Raw genomic sequence first — 23,220 nt, 5'->3', positions numbered from 1 at the left:
CAAATGAAAACCTTAGCGAGCATCGGCGATATACAAAAATGCTCGAGTCGCCCATTGACGTCAATGGGGTTCGTTACTCGAAACGAACTCTCGAGCATCACTGAAAGTTCGACTCGAGTAACGAGCACCCGAGCATTTTGGTGCTCACTCATCTCTAGTCTGCATCCTTCCCCTTCATCAGTTCCACATGGTGACTTGGATAGGTTCAGAGTCAACAATACTGCATATACTGTAAATGAAGATATCATTAATGGTTGCTTTCTAGATCATAGTTACAGTACAATTTATTCATTCTTCCAAAAGATAAATCCATTATTGTCTGACTGCCCAAAATGAATATATATTAATCAAGCTACAGATGGATGTGCAGATGTTCATATTATTGTACCATTAGTTACACCTGATCACACAAGTCCACTACAACATTTCTTTCCTATGTAAAACAGACATGGTCCACATTTACTTGGATTTTAAGATTTTCAATTTGTTCATCTGAAACTATGTAAATCTCAGATTAATCTAGCCTAATAATTATGCAGCATATTTTTGCATAATTCTCTCTCAATCAACAAAAACAAAAAATCATTTCAAAATCTTCCCTTGTGCTCCCCTCATAGGGTTTGAAAACAAAGTACAATGCAAAACCAGCTGATAGAATGTAAGCTAGCAAAATAATAATAGTTACATTCTATGTGGCCTACACAAACAGAAATATAAAGTACTAAAAAAAATGAGAATGTACACAAGATACAAATGTGGACAAAACAAAAAGCATATAAGGAAACACCAAAGAGAGAATAAGGGGAAACCGACCCTACCCTTGCAAATACGGAAAGACCCTACCTATCAGCCTGGAATATTGTAATGTACACAAACTAAAGCCGATTAGTTGGCTGGGTTATTCCACCACTCAGTTAAACAATTTGCCACACACACAAGGGGAAGTATCACTGTTGGCAGGGGTTACCCTAGCGTTTCTGTTGTCTGGGACACTACTTATTGTAGGAGGCTGAGCATACATCTTGATGGTCAGCTGTCTATTGAATGCAGGCTGGAATGGGATTAAAATGAGGCAACCTTGGCACATAAACCTCACCAGCCCGCATCCAGTAATGCCCCTACAAACTGCAACAAAAATAGTGGCATGCAATGTATACTGCAGGAAATTTTGCTTCACTTTCTGAGCTGAAAGTATCATTGGTTGTTAGCTTTTGGGTAAATATAATAAATGAGGAGTTTTAAAACTTTTTCTACTCAGATCCCACTAGCCTGCACAAAACATGTGATGGTGGCCAGTGTCAGAGTTATCAGGAGGTGCTGCTTTCAGGGGTGGGACTCAAATTTTTAACAACATGCTCCCTTCCTAGGTGATTAATTTGAGCACGTGAAACACCCGCGACATAGCACACTGCAGAAAGGTATCTTTAAACTAAACCAATAATACAATTACAATATTCCAAATGTATATTTTTTGTAATCATCAGAAACAAGCTTAGTACCTAAATATAGCACCAGAACCAAGATCAGTTAATGGATATTTGTAAAGTCAAATCAGCCCCTGTTATTTACGTTTGTATTTCCTAATAGGACCTGAACAAAGGTAAAGAATGGGATTTATCATTTAACAAACAAGAATGCTACTACCATCATCACTCTACAGACAGACCGATCAAAGGAACCTAGTGGCAGAATAAACAATGACATTGTGACTCACACATGATGTTATCTCTAATTAGCATGGTCATTTTCTTCCCCATTCAGTCCAGATCAACATGACAGCTTCTCTTGGACACAAAGATGTATTTGACTCTTTGCATTTTCATATTTGTAATCCAGATATCAAAATAAACATTTAATAGTGCTACACATGGTTTACCCTGAATACTGGATAACAGTACAACTCACAGCACCCCCTGAGTAATGAACAACAAGCCACTCTGCCCGCTATAATGAAAAATGTTCTGCACTAGTAATAAATAACCATAATGTCCACCTGTAGTATTAAATAGCCATAATATGCCCTGTAGTAGTAGCCATATTGCCCCCTTTAGCAATAGCCATATTGTCCCCCTTTAGCAATAGCCATATTGTCCCCCTGTAGCAGTGTCCCCACCCCCAAAATAATGGGATGTATTCATATACCTTACCTAACGTCTTAAATGTATCTCAAACATCCTAAAACTTAACTTTGGACTTCTAGGACTCTCTACTCATCTAGATGTGGGTCATATTCAAAAGATAGATACCTTCTGAGTTATTTGGAATTCCTCATTGCTAAGCCATCTAGTTTCAACCTCCCTAGCTGGCTGGCATTTTCCAAGGTGAGGTACCAGGTAGTATCCTTAAAGGGGTACACACATGACTTTATTTCTGAGGTAGTGAGAAATGTTTCTATGAAATACCTCCATTGTCAGAAAATCTTTTGGCCTGCGATTCTGCCCGTCATTCTGTTTTTAGCCTATCCATATGGAGGAAAAGATATGGTCTTTATAAGAGGCAGACATATGAGCAGCCTGTGCAACTATACAGTGGCCCTGTAGAGAAGGGGGCCCATTTGCTCATTTGTCATCGCTATCCTCTTTACATACAGCAGTGATTCCCAACCGGTGTGTCGCGACACCCTGTTATGCCGTGAGAACCCGCCAGGTTGAGAATCACTCAACTAACATTAAATGGGTTATAAAGGCAGCATCCAGGATACACCTGGATTGGAGCAGAAGCGCTGCTCCGACCCCGTGTAGTGGCCGGTGCTTGTAATTGCAGGTGTAGCTTTCATTGTAATCATTTATCTGCTCAGCTCTTCCTACTCTATAACATGATGCCTGTAGTTTAAACAGCATGGTCAAGCACGCTGTTACTCGTGTGAATCTGGCCTTATCCTTTTTTTTAGTGTACTTTGGCTTAAAAATATGGATGCAAAATACTGAAGAATATCTGCACTGAGTGACAAAGTCCTTAAAGTCCTTACGTCTGTAATGTTCAGTGCGCAAAACAGAGACAATGTTAATCAATTGAGCTATTCCGCAGGATGTATAAAATCTGGGCGTATTTTATAAACTCGGCCTTTGCTATTTTTTATTCATTGTGTGGATGAAAAATTCCCAGTGAAATCTATGGAGATTGTTTAAAACATGGATACATTTGTTTGACAACAGTATTGCATCCATATTTCAAAGGGGCTGTCTTGTGTGTTGCAGATCTGTTTTACGTAAATTTACAAATAAGCTCATGTGAAACCAGCTGAATAATCTAGCCAAATACAACAATCTGTTGCTCACATATCATGAAGTGCCTCTCAGTATGTTATATATGTGGTATGTGCATTCCTTTTTAGCATATTTAACCTGGTATGGTCAAATCTGTTTCGTTCTGTAAGGTCTTTCCCAAGGGTTATGTTGAGCTGCCGCTCATGGCAGCTTCTTTTTAGAGTCAGCGGAGCATGCCAATGTTGAGATTGTGGCTTCTGTCTCCTTTCTCTTTGCAAATGGAAAACAAACATGCCAAGTAAGAGGAACCAGAGGAAAGAAAAAATGACACAAACATACACACATACCCCAGAGCAGAGAGCAATCAATATTGTGTAAAATGTAAACTGATTTGACATAGACAGAAAATATTTGTAAGCACGAAAGCTGACAGAGTGATTGGCTCTGAGGGAAATTGTCTTTCAGGAAAGCTCTTACTGCATCCTGCACAAAAGAGTCTGCACAGAGAATTCATATTTACGGCAGAAATGGTGCCTGTGCGTTCTGATGTAATATTAACGTAAGAACTGACCTTTATGATCATTTATAATATATAAGCATCCTTGTAACAAATCATCATTTTTTTGCTGTTTCCAATTACTCATATTCTGTGGGGCGCAAAAAAAATCCAGCATTACCTGCAAACCATCAATAGGTCGACTAGCTACTAGCAAACCACAATGTGCAGCTGTCCGCAGAATAACCCCCTGTGATCATCTACTCATTAAGGAAGGTGGAAAGTTCATTTGGAAAGGACAGACACTGAGCAACTCCAAACCACAATGTACAATAAAAAGGCGATAGTGTTAAAAAGATACTCTTTTTTGTCCTTATTCTACATTTGCAACGCATTGGCACTGTCGCTGCTCATACAGAGGGGGTAGAGTATGAAGCTGTAGCAACAGCAGCACAGCCCCCACTAGCAACCCTTCATCCCCAACCACATAATTGGGGGGGTGAGGATGGATTCACATGGCAGCCCAGAGCCTAGTGAAGACTCCCAAGAGTGTGGCAAGGCTTAATAGACTAGTGTGAAAAATACAATATACTGCCCTACTGACCTAGTGCAGTATATAGGACAAGTGATCAACTAATCGCAAGTTCAGCTTCCCTATGGAGGCTAAATAAAAATGTAAAACATAAGTTAGAAAAAACTGTGAAAATGTTCAAATTTTTTGGTAATTTTTTTATATTTAAAAATAAACACAATTGGTATTGCCACATTGATTAAATCCAAACTATTAGGGCGCCCACCCACTGGCGTTTGCGATTTTCGTGCGGGAAAAACGCTGCGTTTTTCCCGCGTTTTCGCGGCGTTTTCGCGGCTTTTCCATTAATTTCCATTGACTTTCATGGGTGCATTAGGAGAAAAATAAGGACACATATGCAACTGACAGTTCCTATGTTAAAAAACGCAACGCAACGCAACGCAAAACGCCAGTGGACAGGAGTACATTCAATTCTAATTGCTCTGCAGGAAAAACGCAAAACGCAAAGAAAAAAAAATCGCCAGTGGGTGGGCGCCCTTAGGCCTCCTTCCCACGAGCGTGACGGGCTCCGCCGCGTAATATTACGCAGTGAAGCCCGTCACGGCGCCCCCCAGAGCCCCTATACTTACCTGCGGGAGATAGCGTGAAATCGCTTCCCCGCCCACCGCCGCTGCGTCACCGCCCGTCACCGCCCACCGCCGCCGCGTCACCGGCCGTGTCACGTGCGCGGCCGGCCGTGTCACGTGACGCGGCCGGCCGCGTCATACGGCGTCATATGACGCGCGGCGGTGGGCAGGAAAGCGTTTTTTCACGTTATCTCCCGCTGGTTACAGCGGGAGATAGCGTGAACGGACGGCTTCCATTGACTGCAATGGAAGCCGTCAGTGCGTACAGCCCGTCCTCACCCGCAGAAAATAGAGCATGCTGCGGGTGAGGACGGGAGAAATCGCAGTGCGTAATTCCGCGGTGGAATTACGCATCGTGAGCATTGTGCTATTAGGTTCAATAGAACCTAATAGCTGTGGGCAACGCAGCGGATTTTCGCCGCGAATTACGCGGCGGAAATCCGTTCGTGGGAAGGAGGCCTTAGGGTGCCCACCCACTGGCGTTTTTTTTCACTGCGAAATTCGCAGGTTTTTTTTTTCTGCAGGGGGTCTATGGGACTTGTAATGTAAAAATCGCGATCGCGCAAAATCGCGATTTACCGCAATATCGCGATTTTGCGTGATCGCGATTTTAGCTTTGCATGTCCCATAGCCCAAAGACCCCTGCAGAATAGAAAAAAAAACCGCTGCGAATTTCGCAGTAAAAAAACGCTAGTGGGTGGGCACCCTTAGGGCGCCCACCCACTGGCGATTTTTTTTTCTTTGCGTTTTGCGTTTTTTCTCAAGAGCAATTAGAATTGAATGTACTCCTGTCCACTGGCGTTTTTTTTTGCGTTGCGTTGCGTTTTTTAACATAGGAACTGTCAGTTGCATATGTGTCCTTATTTTTCTCCTAATGCACCCATGAAAGTCAATGGAAATTAATGGAAAAGCCGCGAAAACGCCGCGAAAACGCGGGAAAAAACGCCGCGAAAAACACTGCGTTTTTCACGCCCGAAAATCGCAAACGCCAGTGGGTGGGCGCCCTTAGGCTGCTCTCACAACAGCCGCTTTTTACCGCAATTAGTTTCAATTGATTTCAATTGGGTGTTGGAGACCCGCACTCGAACGTGGCGCTTCTAATGTTGCGATATTCAAGTGCTGCTAGTTTTATTTTTGAACATTTTCACGTTTTTAACGCACCTCATCACCCATCAGAATTAAGGGGGAAGTTAAAAATCGCTTTCAAACACTGTACCATGAGTTAAAAAATGCAGCTCGAAATCACAATAAAATGCTGCGGTTCTGAGCAGCATTTAACTGAACGCATGTGTGAGAGTGGCCTTATAATACTGCATGATTTATTCTACATGGCGAACATCGTAACTAGAGATGAGCGAGCATACTCGATAAGGCAAACTACTCGAGCGAGTAGTGCCTTATTCGAGTACCTGCCCGCTCGTCTCTAAAGATTCGGCTGCCGGCGCGGGTGACAGGTGAGTTGCGGCAGTGAGAGGGGGGGAGAGAGGGAGAGAGAGATCTCCCCTCCGTTTCTCCCCGCTCTCCCCCGCCGCTCCCCGCCCCCTGCCGGCACCCGAATCTTTAGAGACGAGCGGGCAGGTACTTGCATAAGGCACTACTTGATCGAATAGTTTGCCTTATCGAGTATGCTCGCTCATCTCTAATCGTAAGCTTAAAAAAAAAACATAATGCCAGAGTTGCACTTTTTGGGCACCCCATCCCTTAAAGAAAATTTAAAGAACAGGGGTTTGAAAGATTGTATGTACACCAAAATGGTAGCAAATAAAAACTACCAAAAGCCTTGCCCTCACACAGCCCCATCAACAGTAGAGTAAATTATTATGGGTGTCTAATAGAGATGAGCGAGCACCAAAATGCTCGGGTGCTCGTTACTCGGGACGAAATTATCGCGATGCTTGAGGGTTCGTTTCGAGTAACGAACCCCATTGAAGTCAATGGGCGACCCGAGCATTTTTGTATATCGCCGATGCTCGCTAAGGTTTCCATTTGTGAAAATCGGGGCAATTCAAGAAAGTGATGGGAACGACACAGCAACGGATAGGGCAGGCGAGGGGCTACATGTTGGGCTGCATCTCAAGTTCCCAGGTCCCACTATTAAGCCACAATAGCGGCAAGAGTGGCCATGCCCCCCCCCCCCCGACAACTTTTACTTCTGAAAAGCCCTCATTAGCAATGCATACCTTAGCTAAGCACCACACTACCTCCAACAAAGCACAATCACTGCCTGCATGACACTCCGCTGCCACTTCTCCTGGGTTACATGCTGCCCAACCCCCCCCCCTCACGACGCAGTGTCCACAGCGCCCACCAAATTGTCCCTGCGCAGCCTTCAGCTGCACTCATGCCACGCCACACTCATGTCTATTTATAAGTGCGTCTGCCATGAGGAGGAACCACAGGCACACACTGCAGAGGGTTGGCACGGCTAGGCAGCGACCCTCTTTAAAAGGGGCGGGGCGATAGCCCACAATGCTGTACAGAAGCAATGAGAAATATAATCCTGTGCCACCGCCATCAGGAGCTGCACACGTGGGCATAGCAATGGGGAACCTATGTGCCACACACTATTCATTCTGTCAAGGTGTCTGCATGCCCCAGTCAGACTGCGGTTTTTTATAAATAGTCACAGGCAGGTACAACTCCGCAATGGGAATTCCGTGTGCACCCACAGCATGGGTGGCTCCCTGGAACCCACCGGCTGTACATTAATGTATCCCATTGCAGTGCCCATCACAGCTGAGGTAATGTCATGTTTAATGCAAGTGGGCTTTGGCCCACACTGCATGCCCCAGTCAGACTGGGGTTCTTTAGAAGTGGACACATGCAGTTACAACTCCGTGTGGACCCACGGCATGGGTGGCTCCCTGGAACCCACCGGCGGTACATAAATATATCCCATTGCAGTGCCCAGCACAGCTGATGTAACGTCAGCTGTAATGCAGGTGGGCTAAAAATTAATTGGATTACACTGTAGGCGAGGGCCCCCAAAAATTGGTGTACCAACAGTACTAATGTACCTCAGAAAAATTGCCCATGCCCAACCAAGAGGGCAGGTGAAACCCATTAATCGCTTTGGTTAATGTGGCTTAATTGGTAACTAGGCCTGGAGGCAGCCCAGTTAAAATAAAAATTGGTTCAGGTGCAAGTTTCAACGCTTTAATGAGCATTGAAACGTATAAAAATTGTTTATAAAAATTATATGACTGAGCCTTGTGGGCCTAAGAAAAATTGCCCGTTCGGCGTGATTATGTGAGGTTTCAGGAGGAGGAGCAGGAGGAGGAGGAGCAATATTATACACAGATTGATGAAGCAAAAATGTCCCCGTTTTTGATGGTGATAGAGAACAATGCTTCCATCCGCGGGTGCAGCCTACGTATTGCTTAGGTATCGCTGCTGTCCGCTGGTGAAGAAGAGAAGTCTGGGGAAATCCAGGCTTTGTTCATCTTGATGAGTGTAAGCCTGTCGGCACTGTCGGTTGACAGGCGGGTACGCTTATCTGTGATGATTCCCCCAGGACAAGCAAGCACCTCCAGGGCATACAGCGCGAGTTCAGGCCACGTGTCCAGCTTCGACACCCAGTAGTTGTAGGGGGCAGAGGCGTCACCGAGGACGGTCGTGCGATCGGCTACGTACTCCCTCACCATCCTTTTACAGTGCTCCCGCCAACTCAGCCTTGACTGGGGAGCGGTGACACAGTCTTGCTGGGGAGCGAGAAAGCTGTCAAAGGCCTTAGAGAGTGTTCCCCTGCCTGTGCTGTACATGCTACCTGATCTCTGCGCCTCCCCTGCTACCTGGCCCTCGGAACTGCGCCTTCGGCCACTAGCGCTGTCGGATGGGAAGTTTACCATCAGTTTGTCCACCAGCACCGTGTGGTATAGCATCATTCTGGAACCCCTTTCCTCTTCGGGAATGAGAGTGGAAGGGTTCTCCTTATACCGTGGGTCGAGCAGTGTGTACACCCAGTAATCCGTAGTGGCCAGAATGCATGTAACGCGAGGGTCACGAGAAAGGCATCCTAACATGAAGTCAGCCATGTGTGCCAGGGTACCTGTACGCAACACATGGCTGTCCTCACTAGGAAGATCACTTTCAGGATCCTTCTCCTCCTCCTCCTCCTCCTCCTCCTCCGGCCATACACGCTAAAAGGATGACAGGCAAGCAGCATGTGTACCCTCAGCAGTGGGCCAAGCTGTCTCTTCCCCCTCCTCCTCATGCTCCTCCCCCTCCTCCTCCTCCTCAACGCGCTGAGACATAGACATGAGGGTGCTCTGACTATCCAGCGACATACTGTCTTCCCACGCCTCCGTTTCCGAGTGCAAAGCGTCTGCCTTTATGCTTTGCAGGGAACTTCTCAAGAGGCATAGCAGAGGAATGGTGACGCTAATGATTGCAGCATCCCCGCTCACCATCTGGGTTGCAGCATCCCCGCTCACCATCTGGGTAGACTCCTCAAAGTTTCCAAGGACCTGGCAGATGTCTGCCAACCAGGCCCACTCTTCTGTAAAGAATTGAGGAGGCTGACTCCCACTACGCCGCCCATGTTGGAGTTGGTATTCTACAATAGCTCTACACTGCTCATAGAGCCTGGCCAACATGTGGAGCGTAGAGTTCCACCGTGTGGGCACGTCGCACAGCAATCAGTGCACTGGCAGATTAAACCGATGTTGCAGGGTCCGCAGGGTGGCAGCGTCCGTCTTGGAGTTGCGGAAATGTGCGCTGACCCGGCGCACCTTTCCGAGCAGGTATGACAAGTGTGGGTAGCTTTTCAGAAAGCGCTGAACCACCAAAGTAAGACATGGGCCAGGCATGGCACGTGCGTGAGGCTGCCGAGCTGCAGAGCCTCCACCAGTTTACGGCCGTTGTCACACACAACCATGCCCGGTTGGAGGCTCAGCGGCGCAAGCCAGCGGTCGGTCTTCTCTGTCAGTGAGTAGTTTCAGCACCGCCTGCTGACGCTTGCCCACCGCTGTGCTGCCGTGCCGCGCGACACTGACTGCTGGCAACATGCTGCTGCTGACACATCTTGATTGCGAGACAGAGGTTGCGTAGGAGGAGGAGGAGGGTGGTTTAGGGGAGGAAGCATACACCGCCGCAGATACCACCACCGAGCTGGGGCCCGCAATTCTGGCGGTGGGTAGGACGTGAGCGGTCCCAGGCTCTGACTCTGTCCCAGCCTCCACTAAATTCACCCAATGTGCCGTCAGGGAGATATAGTGGCCCTGCCCGCCTGTGCTTGTCCACGTGTCTGTTGTTAAGTGGACCTTGGCAGTAACCGCATTGGTGAGGGCGCGTACAATGTTGCGGGAGACGTGGTCATGCAGGGCTGGGACAGCACATCGAGAAACGTAGTGGCAACTGGGAACCGAGCAGCGCGGGGCCGCCGCCATCATACTTTTGAAAGCCTCCGTTTCCACAAGCCTATACGGCATCATCTCCAGGCTGATCAATTTGGCAATGTGCACGTTTAACGTTTGAGCATGCGGGTGCATGGTGGCGTACTTGCGCTTGCGCTCAAACAGTGGCGCTAGCGATGTCTGGATGCTGCGCTGAGAGACATTGCTGGATGGGGCCGAGGACAGCGGAGGTGAGGGTGTGGGTGCAGGCCAGGAGACGGTAGTGCCTGTGTCCTCAGAGGGGGCTTGGATCTCAGTGGCAGGTTGGGGCACAGGGGGAGAGGCAGTGGTGCAAACTGGAGGCGGTGAACGGCCTTCGTCCCACCTTGTGGGGTGCTTGGCCATCATATGCCTGCGCATGCTGGTGGTGGTGGCTCCCCAGCTGATCTTGGCGCGACAAAGGTTGCACACCACTGTTCGTCGGTCGTCAGGCGTCTCTGTGAAAAACTGCCACACCGTACAGCACCTTGACCTCTGCAGGGTGGCATGGCGCAAGGGGGCGCTTTGGGAAACAGTTGGTGGATTATTCGGTCTGGCCCTGCCTCTACCCCTGGCCACCGCACTGGCTCGGCCTGTGCCCACACCCTGACTTGGGCCTCCGCGTCCTCTCCCGCGTCCACGTCCTCTAGGCCTACCCCTACCCCTCAGCATGGTGTATTACCAGTAGTGCAGAAACAGAACACTGTAATTAAATGTGCCGCTTATTGGCCTGTGGTTGGAGGCTGACTTCGCTTACGGAACGCCAGTAAATAATTTTGCGCAAGCCTGCTGTAACACTTAGCTGGCTGCGTATGAATTAGGAGGACAGCTACACCCAGCACAGACCCAGTACGCTGAGGACAGTCACAGGCAGCCCAAATAGATTTTTTTCCCCAAATATTTTTGGAAAGGCCCACTGCCTATATACACTGTATATGTCTTCCGTCTCTGCGTCACCACTACTGGCCCTGGAGTATGTAAAATAACTGCAGACTGTTGCACTGTGGACTGGAATGCAGCGGTGATTTAACAGCCAACGCAGAGCCAGGAAATAATTTTGCGCAAGCCTGCTGTAACACTTAGCTGGCTGCGTATGAATTAGGAGGACAACTACACCCAGCACAGACCCAGTACACTGAGGACAGTCACAGGCAGCCCAAATAGATTTTTTCCCCAAATGTTTTTGGAAAGGCCCACTGCCTATATTCAATAAATATATGTCTTCTGTCCCTGCCTCACAATATATGTCTTCTGTCCCTGCCTCACCACTACTGGCTCTGCACTATGTATAATTACTGCAGGGCGCAATGCTCTGCACGGCCGATATACAAAAAAAAAAAAAAGTGCAACACTGCAAAAAGCAGCCTCCACAGTACTGCACATGGTTAGATGTGGCCCTAAGAAGGACCGTTGGGGTTCTTGAAGCCAAAAATACTCCTAACACTCTTCCTATAGCAGCTCCGGCACCAACAGCACTTTCCCTCCTCTATGTCAGAACAAATCTGTGGCGAGCCGCGGGAGGGGCCGATTTATATACTCGGGTGACACCTGATCTCGCCAGCCACTCACTGCAGGGGGGTGGTATAGGGCTTGAACGTCACAGGGGGAAGTTGTAATGCCTTCCCTGTCTTTCTATTGGCCAGAAAAGCGCGCTAACGTCTCAGAGATGAAAGTGAAAGTAACTCGAACATCGCGTGGTACTCGTCTCGAGTAACGAGCATCTCGAACACGCTAATACTCGAACGAGTATCAAGCTCGGACGAGTACGTTCGCTCATCTCTAGTGTCTAAACAATGTTTTTAAGTTCCTTTTATTTTTTAAAAGTAGTAACACATAAAACATTGTGCAAATTTCATATCACCGCATTGTACTGACCTGAAGAACAAAGTTAGGGCTTCCTGAGACAACGTGATTTTGTCCCATTTTGCGGCAGTGCAAATCACGCCTGCAAAACGGTATGAAGTGAAACCATTGTTTTCAATGGTTTTGCTTTCACTAGCGGAATTCTCGTGTGTTTATAGTGAGCATGAGAAAAGATAGGAAAACTAAGTGCGAGAAAAGATAGGGCGCGATCTATCTTCCTACTTTTTTATTTTTTATCCGCATGCAATACTGGTAAATTTTTACTGTAAAAAAGAATTTTGACTTGTTCGAACGCTAATATGCTTCATAGCGGCGAGTTTATTTGTGCATGCAGCAGTTTATTTTAGCCCTTAACATGACATTTTTGCTGCAGCGGGAATGCCAAAAAAACAAATACCCAACCACCTCCCCCCTCCGCCCCCAAAAATGGTACGATTGTATTTTTTCCATTTCATCACACTTAAAAATTGTTAAAAGCTCTTCAGTACATGACATGGACATTAAGAATACGACTCATCCCACAAAAACAAGTCCCTATATAGCTGTGTATACAGAAAAACCAAACAGAAATTGATGGTCTTTAAAGGGTTATTCTAGACGGAAAAGGGACAATTCTGTAGTATCTATATTTAAGATTATCCCAATATCAGATGAATGTCTTGTTCCACCTTTCGAACAATTCTGGATGGACTCATATTCCACTTTGTAATTATCTGTTTGTAGGTGCCATTGATTACAAATTGAAGTTGCTCAAAAAATATGAAAACGGAAGTAATTTTGAAGTTACCATAGAAACTAGAGACAAATTACTTGGCAGCATGGAAAACTGCAACATTAATTGGAGTCAACTTTGAGCACATTCATATGAGACAAAGAACAAAACCTAGCGCTTGCTGTTCAAAGCATTTACTTACCTAATAAACTGCACGGGTAAATAGTGACGCAGAGAAGGAATTGGACCCAAAATAGACAAAAAAATGTTTTTTTACTGAAACACAGTTGGGACTTCAGAACTTCCTGCACTCTTACTGTATAAAATATGCTAGTGTTGTGGAGAAGCAATGTGCCTAAAGGAAATCACCAAACATAAGAAGTAATACTTTGGCGCCAGTGATATGTAAACCAAAAGTCAAATGACTAGTCTGGTGGTTTTCAGAGTATCTGTTATCAGCGGGTTGTTTATAAATAAGAAACTCTACTCATCAATCACTGATTTAAAGACTTAGGGCTTATTCAGACGTGCGTATATCAGCCAGGTTTTCATGCCTGGACGATATATAGGCTGCCCCTCTCTGTTAATTTCCCCCCGTCCCACCCCTTCTCATTGCAAACAGTGGCTAGGGGTGGAGAGGTCTGTGGGACCTCAGTGCACTAGCTCCCGTCCCGCTGCCTCCCCTTGAAGAGAGGGGCAGCGTATATCAGATGGGCGTGAAAACCCGACAGATATACGCATGTCTGAATAAGCCCTTAGGCTAATTTCACACAAATGTACTTGCGGAGGCATTTCTGCACATAAAGTTGCCAGTATAACGTGACCAAGCGATGCCTTCGATTCCAATAGATTCTTCGCCTGCGAACAGATAGGTTTTGATCTATCTTTGTTCGTGTTGTGCAGAAAGCTGCCATAGACTTCTTTGGCATCTGAAAAAAAAGGAGGGGGAGGGAGTTACCCTGCGTACAACGCAGGGAAAAGAAGACAGTCTGCGCTAATTAGGCATTTAATTACCCTTCTAATCCACGGGAAGGATGTTACATGCAAGCGTGTGAACAGCATTTTCATTGTGAAAAAAGCCCATTGATCGGCCAGCACGGACCTATCAGCCTGCTTCTTGCCATCTTCTCCCTGCATTCATGAGATTATATGGTCCGTATGGGTGAACGTATTAATGCATACGTTCATGTGAATAAGCCCTTAGGCTAACTTCACATGAATGAGCACGATATGGGGCTGTTAATCCCGCCCCCATATCACCCTTACCATCCATGCATCACTTTGGGGTTGCAGGTATCCTCCAGAACGATTGTCACAGCTGCAGCAGAGGATTGTGGAGTTTCTCTCATTGATTTCAGTGGGGCTGCGATGCGAGATCACGCAGCAAGATAGAACATGCTGCATTTTTTTCCCCGCATAGCATTGCATCACAGTGCCATGCAGGAAAACATCACTCATGAGATTGCGATGTTCTTCATTGTTTTCACTGGGTTGGCGCCATTGAGAACAAGGTGCAGGACTGAAGCAATCCCCTGCTGCAGCTGTCACCCCACGGCAGGAGATCGTGATGTCCCCCCATTGCTTTTAATGGGGCCGGCATTGCTGCCGCCAGCCCCGTTGGAGACAATGGGTGATATCGCACAAATAATTGGACATGCAGCAATTTTTTTTCTCACGCAGCATCGCAAGAGTGAAAACAACGCAAATGAGAATGAAACCATTGAAATTCATTGATTTCATAATTAATGCATTTTCACTTACTCTTGCATCACGAGAAAATTGCCCGGATTTCTCTTCAATGTGAAGGCGCCCTTAGAGTCTCTCTCTGAATATAACCTGCAGGCAGCAATGAGCCAGGTAGAAGGATCAGAGCTGCCACATCACAGTACTGACAGAGATATTGAGAGGGAAGTCTGTCTTCAATTGGCAGGTTTCACAGAAACCTATTATTGCACATTTATGTGTCTGTAATACAGATGAATGTCCGCCCCAACATCTTTATGATGGTTTGAGTTCAGGTCAGTAGACCCATTGTCAGGTTGGAACATTCTTCTGTACTATGGTTGCATATGTGACTGTGTGGTGACCCAGAGGGTCCACTAAGGACACGAGACCCACATGGAGGAGCTGGGAGGGTAAATCTGTCACTTGTCATGATGGCACTTACCAGACTCCTTCCCAAAGGGCTATATGCGACCTCGGCCCAAGTACAACGTGGCCTTTTCCAGACACCCCTAGGATAGGGATGACTAATAAACATTCAACAGGATTTGCAATTTGTCACGGGTGACACCACCATTCCTTTCCCATTGATATGACCCTTGGCAGTGATAAGTAGAGTACACACACTGTTAACTTTTTAGTACCTTAGTCCCTGTGAACGATCATGGCCTGGGAGAACTTTACTACAATAACTAGAACACTTCACAAAGGTACACTGATACACCAATGCAGGCAACACAGAGGAAGAAGATCTGGGAGGAACTCAGGATGTTGTTGTTCCTACAATCCCTAGGACTTGTACGGAACCAGCCCTGGAAGGGGTATACTCAGGATGACACCGGCCCAACAGTCCTAGTTATCTGTCCGGAACTGCTCCTGGAAAAAAGGAAGTGGTCGACTCTCCACAGATATTCCCTGGACACAGTACCTTTGCACGATGATCCGGGTCTTAGGTTACTCACTCTCTCTTTTACTCCACTCTTCAATGTTCCCTGGCATAGAACATCTCGGGGAATCACTCCTCTTCTTCTATTCTCTTCACCACATGAGGGTTCAAGGTACCCCCATGTGGCTGGCACTTTCACTGCTAACTGCTTGTCCTCCTTTTCTGAATCTCCAACTCTCTGATCAACTTGCTAACTAACCAACTCTCTCTGATGGACCCACTACCACACCCAAATCACTCATATTTATAAACTCAAGCATACCACATGACATGAAATGGTTACATTCACAGGCATATTGCAGCTTCATGCAGACATTAACTCTTCGCCCACTATAGCTGTGCAATACACATAACAAATGACTAGACAATTTCTGCACAGTGCACCTACACAAGAGATTACATGTATGACACTTATGGGGGGGCAGAAATATATGTTCTGGGCCACTACAGTTGCAATGCTCTCATGTAAGGCTGGCCCTACAGACACGCCATTGATGGTAATAGTAGTAGAGGGACATCAGAGTGGATCAAACTGTTATCTGTGTGGTTTTCAATGGAGATGCATGTAAACGTCATTATTACAGCACCGGAAAAAAAAATGACAACTAAAGCTGTGTTACATCTGTGTGCATTTTAAATTCTTGCTCATAATCAAGGCATACATTTGGCCATTAAAAGGCATGTCAGTGTATATACATCAGCAGATTTTCAGGCCTGTACATAGAGGATGCAGCCCAGAAAGGGAGTGACTAAATACTAATTTTGTTGTTTCTCTATTAGGCCTCCTGAGCACTGGTGTAAATTCCGTGGCGGGATTTCCGGCAAAGTTTCCGCTAAGTCTTGGGAATTAGCTCCGCCCCCGCCCCACCCCTCCCATTTCAAATAGTGCCGAGGGCCGGTGAAGAGGGGGCAGGAGCTCCTCCCCCTGCAGAGAGGGACACCGTATATTGGCTGGGCGTGAAAACCCGGATGATATACAATCGTCTGAATAAGCCCTTAGGGTGGTTTCAGGGGGACGTATTTACGTGCATTGTTGCTCATGCAAAAATTGTGTGTGCAAGACACAGAATATAGAACCCATTGATTTCAATGAGTTTGTGCTCATCTCTTTTCTTGTGAATGTAAAAAAATAAGACCTGCTCTATTTTCCTGCATATTTGCATAGAAGTCTATGGAAGGTACGCAAATGCGCATGCAAAATGCAAGAACCTTATTAGGCTAAATAGCCTTTTAAATAAGGGTGGAGGTGTTGTGCATATATGAGCAAGGCCTGCATGAGCAAAAAAAGTACAATACAATGTGTCAATGCACTTGCAAATCAACATAGTTCATTGCGCAAATGTATTGTGCTGAGGCGAGTGTATTTGCGCATATGCTTATTTAAAGCCGCCTTTAGGGTGGCCTCACACTGGAATATTTGTGTGCGGCAATATGTAGTGAATAGAACCAATTGATTTCAATCGGTTTATTCTCACAGTTCTATTTTTTGCATGAGCATTTTGCTTGTGTGAAAAAAAAACACGACATACTCTATTTTGGTGCGCATTTGCGCACCAAAGGTCCCCATAGGAGTCTCTGGGGGTGCGTAAGTGCATTCATATGTACGCGCAGGTTTGCACAAAACACTGCGCATACTTGCGGACAACTGCACCTAATTAGGCTAATTAGCCTTTTAATGCAGGGCAGAGGTGATTCTTCCGCCCATATAAAGGACTGGTATACGCATAGCATTTGCGCAGGCATGGGCACAAAGAAGATTCCTTCACTGCGCAAATATTTTGCGCAGGAGTGAGCGTTTCTCTGCCTACGTCCATGTGAGGCTGCCTTTAATGTTTCATTCCACTGTTCAGAAAAACACTTGTGGAAGCTCAGAACACAATATTATCTAAAGAACATCTAAATGGGAGACGGCGCTGAATACGCTGAATGTAATATAAGTCTGTCTGGAAGATTTTTTTTCCTCCAAAGCAAAGGTAAGAGATGTTTTCAGCTGGCTGGCTTGCTGAAAAGTTGCTGGCAGCGGTGAAAACCGAACAACAGATAAAGAGCAGGGTACTAGTTGCTAAGCAATTCCTACATCTAAAGACGTCTCCATCATCACGATCTGCAGTCCAGTGACACTGAAAACATGTTTAAGGACTACTAATGCCAACCTGCCACTACCTATTATAGTGACAATAATTCATTTACTTGTTAAGAGATCTGTTAATGAAATTGTCTAAAGCTAAAAGGATTTTATAAATTTAAGATAAAAGCTAGGAACTAAAAAAAAGCAGTTTGGTGACAAGTAAAAGTACAGATTTACCATCAACATAAAGGCTAACGCCAAGAAACACATCCCTGGACAGCAATGGGATGCACTGTAGATTCCATTAGCATGTAATATCCCACTAGAATCATGTATGGCTCACTAGATGTCCTCTGATGAGATATATAAGAATTTATAAAAGACTGCGGCCATATGGAAATACGGTATGCATGCCTATATAGGAAGGCATTACCACTGTATTTGGGATATACTCATATATCAGACAAATCCAAAATACAGTCAAGGCAATGGCTTTAACTCATTTGCCCAAGTTTACAATTACAAATTGTCATCCAAGTATGCATGTGTTCTGAATGTAGAGAGAGGAGAAAGTCACTGCCAGAGTAGCTTATCTCCCAAGAAAAAAAAAAGAATAAGGCAATTGAACTGCCTGATCCTTATCTGTTGTCATGAAGCCCCATACACTTAATGATTAGCAAACTTTTAAAAGTTCAATTGGTTTACCAAATTTTGTCAAAAAGTTTAGTTCAGTCTAAATTAATTCGAACTGAACCAGAAGTTCCTAAAATCCCTAAAACTAGCATAGAACACTATCTAAGGGCCTTGAAAAAAAACTGTGGTAGTTCTTCAATGGATTTAGCTCAGTGTTCAGCAGTATTGTTTGGCTTTACTGGGGTCTGAGGTTTAAATCTTAGCAAGGACAACATTTGCATGGAATTGGAAAGCTCTATGCATATGTTGTATTTGGTGAGATTTGAATCTAGGACTCTATCAAGGCAACTGTAATGTTCCAGTGGGGGTTCTAAGCCTTTTATTGGAACCAGTGCTGGCAGTTAGTGGAGCATGAGTAATGGCTGAGGGCACAATAATTCTACCAGGAAGGAAGTACAAGGCCAGGTTTACATAGGGTGTCCAATCAAGGAAACAGGGTGAAGCCAATCAGAAAAACAGGAACTGGATTTCCAGGAGCAAGGAACAAGAGCAAGATTCAAAAGAGGAGCTATCCAGAGATCTGAATAGCTCAGCAGGAAGAGCCATCACCTGGAGTACAGGAACCCCAGGGTTTGAGTCCTGACAGCAACGGTGCTAACCATTGAGCCATTATGTGTCTTCCTTCTCTAGAGAAGCAGAAGAAACACAAAGAAAACAGGCAAACTCCATTCAGATGTTGTCCTTGGTCAGCTTTGAACCTACAACTCCAGTGCTGGCAGGCAACACTGCTAACTACTATACAAACAACTTAGCTGATGGTTAAAAATGAACTATGTATTTTATTAGCTCAGCATAATTTCAATCTAATATCTGAACAATTTAGGACAACACCAAAACGATGGATAAACCCAGACCTTTCTCCTTCGTTGTGTTGATATTTTGCATTTTTCTGAAACCCTATTTTAAAAATATGCCTTGGAGCACACAACGATCGATGTTTAAAAAATACTGTAAAACCTGGTGTGAAGCATTCAAAGATATTACCAACAACCTGCCTAATACCTCTTCCTAAACTACTTCTGTAGCCGCACTCACATCATTAGACCATTTCTCCTTAACATTTCAATTTAAGATTTATTTGTCTAGCACCCGTTGTTACTCTATAAATCCCCTTACTTTAATGCCTTCTATGATTTTATCAAGAGTCTCAGAAGAACACTTAAAAAACTGACTTAAGCTTATGTTTTATTTACAACATTTCTCAACTGCCAATACTTATAAAATTCCCTCTGATGAATATCAAATTTCCTTCACAAAACTCCATATTTCAACACTGCACCCTCAAGAATCTGCTTAGTGCATATATTCACTTTTTTACCATCCCACATGTTCTTCTATTTTTTGTGTTTCAAAAAAATGTATATTATGCTATAATGAAGTAAAGCCAAAGTATTATCTTAAGGTTATGTTCACACGTAGTGGACTTTCCACAGGAGAAAATTCACAGCAAATTTTGCTGCAGATCTACCCCTTAAAATTAGCAGATTTAGGGCTCCTTCACACGGGCGTATTTGCACACATTTTTGCAAACCGCAGACAATATAGAACACATTGATTTGAATGGGTACACTCGTTTTTGCATGCGCATTACCATCGGGCAAAAAAATGCTCTATTTTTGTGTGCATTTGCGCACCAAAGCCCCTGTAGAAACTCTTTCCATCATGGGCCTGCCAATGTTTGATGGCACTGCTACTGTTTTCCTAAATACTGCTAAGCCAATTCTAGGCCACACAACCCATGGGTTCAAAGCATAGTGGTCCACAAAGCAACCTCAATACAAACTAATAATGACCATTCTAAAAACACGCCTTAAATGAGGGATTCGTTAATAATTTTGCAAAAAAGACGCACTTATTAAAGTGGGCATCAAAGGCAGTGTGGATTTTCAGAAATACAAATGTGTATTACTATTACAAAATTATTTAAACCTCACACCCCACTCCAAAGATTCTCGTTGTCTTGCAAATCCCTAACTAGAACAGTGCCAAATGGTATCTATCTAAAAAAAATGGAAAGCACAGCTGCCTTAAGAAAAAAAATTATGCTGTTTAGAGAGATCAATTCATTTGCTTCCTTGCACATGGTCCATCTGCCATAGAACTGCTCCATGAGGACTCAAAAAGTAGTCCACGTAGATGTCCCTGACTTGGAGAGCAGATGTTGATGGTCTGCAATGCAGCATCGGGTCATCCCTAATTTCCGCTGGGAGAGTTGGAGGTAGAGCCTCTTCTGCATTCCAACCAGCATTGTTGTCCCAGCCCAAATTGGGCAGGACCATGCAGGCTCTAATTATGGCACAAATTTTGTCAGGTTTCAGTGACAGTGCACTATAGAAAACTCTGCACTTGTTGGTGACAATCCCAAAGGTACACTCCACTAAACAGCTGGAGCATGAGAGTCGGTAATTAAACACCTGCCTCCTGGTGTCCATGTTCCTGTAAGCAAAGAAACGCATGACATAATTCCAGAAATTGTGGATTGCCCCAATAGAAAATCAAAATGCAGTGAAGAATATGAATTCCCTGTGGACAGGAACCTGCATAAAGAATAGGCCCAGTGTTGTTCAGCATTTTTATAAATGATCTAGAGGAGGGAATTGATGAGAAACTGATCACATTTGCTCGCAACACAAAACTAGGAGGGATAGCTAACACTAGGGAAGAGAGAGAGAGAGAGTATTCAAAAAGATCTATAAAAGCTTGCACAGTGGGCAACGACTAACAGAATGGTATTTAACAAGGAGAAATGCAAAGTCCTACATCTAGGCAAGAAAAATGAAGAAAGCACATACAGACTGGGAGGAATTGAGCTAAGCAGCACACGTGAAAAAGACTTGAGTATATTAATGTATCACAGACTGAACATGAGTCAACAATGTGATGCAGCAGCCAAAAAGGCAAACACAATTCTGGGATGTGTTAAGAGAACCATAGAGTCTAGATCATGTGAGGTAATTATCGCTCTCTACTTCTTTTCCTTAGTCAGACCTCATCTGGTATACTGTGTCCAGTTCTTAGCACCCCACTTTAAAAAAAGACATAGACAAACTGGAGCAAGTTCAGAGAAGAGTTAACAAGATGGTGAGCGGTCTGCAAATCATGTCCTATGAAGAACTGTTTAAGGATCTGGGAATGTTTAGCTTGTAAAAAAGAAGGCTGAGAGGAGACTTAATAGCTGTCTACAAATATCTGAAGGGCTGTCACAGTGCAGAGGGATCAGCCCTATTCTCATTTGCACAAGGAAAGACTAGAAGCAGTTGGATGCAGCTGAAAGAGAGAAGACACAGATTAGATATTAGAAAAAAACTTCTGACAGTGAGGTGATCAATGAGTGGAGCAGGTTACCACAGGAGGTGGTGAGTTCTCCTTCAATGGAAGTGTTCAAACAAAAGCTGGACAAATATCTGTCTAGGATAATTAAGTGAATCCTCCACTGAGCAGGAGGTTGGACAAGATGACCCTGGAGGTCCCTTCAAACTCTACAATTCTATGATTTTAATATGTGCTATTTTTGTGCACAAATAGAGTATGCTGCACATTTTTTCATGCGAACAAAATGCAAGCACAAAATACGCTTATGTGAGCAAACCCATTGAAGTCAACGGGTCTTATTCAATGTGTATTGCACAAGCAATTTTTGCATGCACAAAACACTGAGCAAATCTGGTCATGTGACACAGGTCTTAGGGCGGCTTCACATAAGCCTATGCAGAAAAACTCTCAGCCCTGTGGAACGTTTTTGCACATGAATGAGTCTGAGGTAGTTTTTCATGCCTGTCCGCATGTATAACTGTACTTTTTGCACCAGGGCCACTTCACATGCAGCTGTGACACACCTGTTTTTGAGTATTTACCAGCTATTTAGGCCTAATGAGGTGCAGATGTGTTCTATTCCCAGCATTTTGCACTGTGTCACACCCTTCTCCTTGTGTATTTGTGCACCTCTCATAGACTTCTAAGCGACTTTTGCTGCACGAAATGCGAGAAAATACAGCAGGTCTTTCTTTTTACTGTGCACGAACTGCGCAAGAAAAAACGTTAATAAGCACTAACCCATTGAAATCAATGGGTTCTATTTTCTGTGTTTAACACACAAATATTTTACATGCGCGAAAACATGCTAATACACGCGTGTGAAGAAGCCCTTGGGGTGTATTTACACAAATAATAATCTTTATTTGTAAAGCGCCAACTTATTCCACAGCGCTTACAAATGATTTTCTCATGCGAGTTCCATCCCATTGGGATGTGAACTGAACTCTCACGGGAAAATAATCCATTGATTTCTATAGGTAAATTTACATTACATTTTACTCTCACTGAGAGATTGAAAAATTAGAGCATTTCCTGTTTTTGGGTGACTTTGTTCCAGAATGTGATTTTCTATTTTTGGAGTAACGTGAGATTTTCATGTTCAGTGATGTGCTTCTCTCACAAAACACATTCCAATCGCAGAAGAAACTGCAGGTTTATAAGTGCAGCATTGCTCTGAGTTTTTCGCATGTGTAATTACAGTCTTAGGGCTCATTCACATGGGCATCAAAATCACGCAGAAAATGACAGCGTAAAAATAATGTCTTACCGCTAAAAACCATGTGAATGGATGATTTTCTGCGAGCCTCATTAGTAGAGATGAGTGAGCACCAAAATGCTCGGGTGCTTGTTACTGGAGTCGAGCTTTCAGTGATGCTCGAGAGTTCGTTTCGAGTAACGAACCCCATTGAAGTCAATGGGCGACCCGAGCATTTTTGTATATCGCCGATGCTCGCTAAGGTTTTCATTTGTGAAAACCTGGGAAATTCAAGAAAGTGATGGGAACGACACAGAAACGGATAGGGCAAGCGAGGGGCTACATGTTGGGCTGCATCTCAAGTTCCCAGGTCCGACTATTAAGCCACAATAGTGGCAAGAGTGAGACCCCCCTCCCCACTGTCAGCATAAAGATCGTTCTCCTCTGCCACAGCTGTAACAGCTGTGGCAGAGA

General features: G+C 44.7%; 1 protein-coding gene across 1 annotated transcript in view; it reads right to left on the bottom strand.

Moving 5' to 3' along the window:
* LOC136627809 (uncharacterized) overlaps nt 1-4,882 on the bottom strand; it is an 884,798-nt gene extending 879,916 nt beyond the window's left edge. The window contains exon 1 of the mRNA XM_066603217.1: nt 4,864-4,882. The gene's annotated coding sequence lies outside the window, so the exon portion shown is untranslated. The remainder of the gene's footprint in view (nt 1-4,863) is intronic.
* Between the last annotated feature and the right edge of the window lie 18,338 nt (nt 4,883-23,220).

Source organism: Eleutherodactylus coqui, chromosome 5, assembly GCF_035609145.1.
Source record: "Eleutherodactylus coqui strain aEleCoq1 chromosome 5, aEleCoq1.hap1, whole genome shotgun sequence".
NCBI classification, from domain to species: domain Eukaryota; kingdom Metazoa; phylum Chordata; class Amphibia; order Anura; family Eleutherodactylidae; genus Eleutherodactylus; species Eleutherodactylus coqui.
The sequence above is the reverse complement of the archived record's forward strand: the minus strand, read 5'-3'. Positions and strand labels throughout refer to the sequence as shown.